The 3234-nt window shown below is 38.0% G+C and overlaps 1 non-coding gene across 1 annotated transcript; it reads right to left on the bottom strand.

Annotated features, from left to right (window-relative positions):
- Window positions 1-1949: 1949 nt before the first annotated feature.
- Window positions 1950-2056, bottom strand: LOC145060882 (small nucleolar RNA R71). The gene has a single exon (XR_013687064.1). It is a non-coding gene; the product is annotated as a small nucleolar RNA R71 (small nucleolar RNA).
- Window positions 2057-3234: the final 1178 nt, after the last annotated feature.

Here is a 3234-nt window from a genome sequence, read left to right as displayed (position 1 = left end):
AGTCTTGGAGCTCTGGAAAACGTTGAAGAACCCTAATCCTTCATTCTTAAGAGATTAAGGCACTTAGGTTTAATTTTCCACTTTTCCTTTGAATAGAATTATGTTAGGTTTATTTGAATTCGTTTTTAAGCTTTCACACACTGAATTCATGAACTAATTTTGTTAGTTTCTGTTTGGGGAAACACTTTTGCTCCTATGGTTTAATTTACTCTTTTGATTAATTGTTAGTTGGTGATTTTGTTAAATTAAGCTTGTTAAAGACCCTTATGCATTAACCATAACTATTTTCTGTTAATTGTTGAGTGATTAAGCTGCATGAACATCTCTTAATTGCTTATCTCATATAATTTATGTGAACACAATACTATATGCCTAGGAATAATGAACATGAAACTAGGATTAATTAGAGAATGGGTAAAGTAATGTGCGAGCTTGTGTGATACACCATCAACAAGAGGTTAATTGAATCACCAAATTTAACTAGCTAGCTACAAGTCTTATTTAACCCGAATAATTAACCTAGGAAATCTATTCGTTTAATCAACTGGCCATTGCTTGAATTGGTATGTTTTCTAAGGATTAGTAATAGTGAATGTGAATCTAATCACCAGAGTCGGTAACCAATAACAATTAATCTATCATATTATCATAAAAATTAACCATAGGAGTAAATGAGTTGAACCTAAACAGAAACCCTTTTTGATCATTGAATTTAGTTTTTTCTTACATGTTTTTAGCTTTTAGTTGAGTAGTTAAGTTTTAGTTAATTTTCTAGTCTTGCAAAAGTAGAGAAACCCCTATTTGTTATTAGTTGTTTTTAGTTAATTCTAGTTTTTAGTTTTAATTTTCCGTTCCCTGAGTTCGATACCCTACTTATTTAGCCACACCACAATTGATAGGTCCACTAACTTTGTGTGTCAATTTTATAATTAAAAGTAGGATTAAAACTAGTTGAGTAAACACACATCAAGTTTTTGGCGTCGTTGTCGGGGAACGTTTCAAAAATTAGCACTAATTTCTAGTTTTATCGATCCTTTGTGTGAGATTTATCTTGCACAAAGTTTATTTTAGGTAATTTAGTTATTAGGATTAGTTCTAATAGTTTCCTGTTTTAGAAATTTAATTAGAAATTTTTTCTGTTTCTTCCTTGAACTCGCCGACTGCAGTCGAAGCTACTCAGCGAGTCCATCACAGTTTTGCACTTTTTTATTTTTATTTTCTTTTATTTTCTTTTTTTTCTTTTTACGCGTTTTTCTTACTTTGGTTACAGTTGTTACATGACCCGAGGATCCAATACACCTTTGGTTCCTCCATTTGAAGACTCGGAGTCCACTCTAAAGAAGAACAAAGGAAAAGCCGTTGGAGAATCCGCTTGTTCAAAGAACTTGCCTTTGAAGAATCTAAAGTCCGTTTATAGCAAGAAAATGAGCAGAAAATCAGGAGCATCCAACACCTCTTCCTTGGCAAACGAAGACCCAATCAAGGAAGACATCATGAACGAGTCCGAAAGGGAAGAAAGTGAATTTGGAGAAGACAATGATCTAGAAGGTGACTTTGACAACACCATGGCGAACATCAATGAAGTTCCCATAGGCGAATGGAAGAAGAGGATACGAGATGATATCGGCCCGGGACTTGTGCAACCCGCAATTCCCGCGGCAGCCACTTTTGAGCTCAAAGGTCACATACTTGCTCAACTCAAGGAGATCCCCTTCTACGGAAAAGACCACGAAGATGACTATAAATACTTGGATGAAGTCAATGATGTAGCTGATTATTTAAATGTTCCAAATGTGCCTCGCGAAACCCAACTACTTCGTACGCTTCCAGATACATTCAAAGGTGCTGCAAAGGATTGGCTCAAGTCACTCCCTCCCAGATCCATCACTACATGGGCTAAGATGAAAGAAGAATTCATTGACCTGTTTTGCCCACCTTCAAAAATAGCCAAGTTGAAGAAAGCTATAGCCAAGTTTGAACAACAACTTGGAGAGTCCCTTTATGAGGCATGGGAGGGATACAAAAGTCTACTAAGGAATTGCCCACATCATGATCTTAATAACCAACAAGAAGTCTTCATCTTCTATGATGGATTCAATGTAACAACTAGGCAGCTCCTTGACTCGCAAGGACCCCTCACAAAGAAGGCACCCCCGATGATCAAGGAATTAATTGAGGAGTTCTCTAAACATTCTAGAGAATATCATAACCCACGAAATGAAGTAAGTTGAGGGGTAGTGAACACTATTAACGATAGCATGGTGGAAATTATGGCTAAAGTAGATAGTTTAGATAGGAGGATGACTAAGATGGATCAAACAATCCATGCTATTCGGGTAGGATGTGAGAATTGTAGAGGACCTCACCTCACTAAGGATTGTGATTTGGATGAGAATGGAAACAAGAAAGCTCAAGTATTCTATTCATGCGGCGACAGATTTGATGATAACTGGCGAAAACCAAAGAAGGAATGGCTCTCGTATAACGAGTATAAAAAGGAAAAGGAGGAAAAATTCAAGCAAAAAGAACGGGGTTTCTATCAAAAGGAGGAGCCGGTTGTGGAAAAGAGAGTTGATTTGGAAGAGATGCTTACAAGATTCGTAGCCGCATCCGAGAAACGACACAATGATACCGATGCTACACTTAAAGATCAACAAAATATGTTGAGAGAACACCAACTTATGATGAAAGATCAAAAAGCTCTGCTTAGGAATCAGCAAGCATCTATTCTCAACATAGAAAAGCAGTTAGGGCAACTTGTACGAAAAGTGAATGAGAGAAGGCCGGGTGGACTTCCGAGCAATACCGAAAGTAACCCGAAAGGCGCACATATAAACATTGTCACAACTAGGAGTGGGAAGATTATAACCCCTCTAGCTTCTATTCAGAATGAAGATCCGAAGCCGGTACAAGAGAAGGAGGCAGAAGGGCAGAATCAAGATCAGACCCAGCTGATCCCAGAGTCTACTCGCCGAGTCCACGATATGGACTCAACGAGTTCGACACCTGATCAGAAAAATAAACCTCCTGTTAAGCCACATCAGCCTCCACTGCCATACCCAACCCGAGCCAGGCAAGAAAAGAATGAACATATAAAGGTTCTTCAAATTAATATACCATTCATAGAACCGGTTGCTCAATTGCCAAAATACGCCAAATTTCTCAGGGAGCTTCTAACTAATAGAAGGATGATGGAAGAAGTGAAGAAGGTGGTCCTCAACGAGAACTGTTCAG

This window comes from Lactuca serriola, chromosome 6 (assembly GCF_051521515.1).
Source record: "Lactuca serriola cultivar US96UC23 chromosome 6, Lser_US96UC23_V15, whole genome shotgun sequence".
In the NCBI taxonomy this organism is placed as follows: Eukaryota; Viridiplantae; Streptophyta; class Magnoliopsida; order Asterales; family Asteraceae; genus Lactuca; species Lactuca serriola.
Note: the sequence above shows the minus strand (reverse complement) of the source record. Positions and strands in the feature narration are given on the sequence as shown.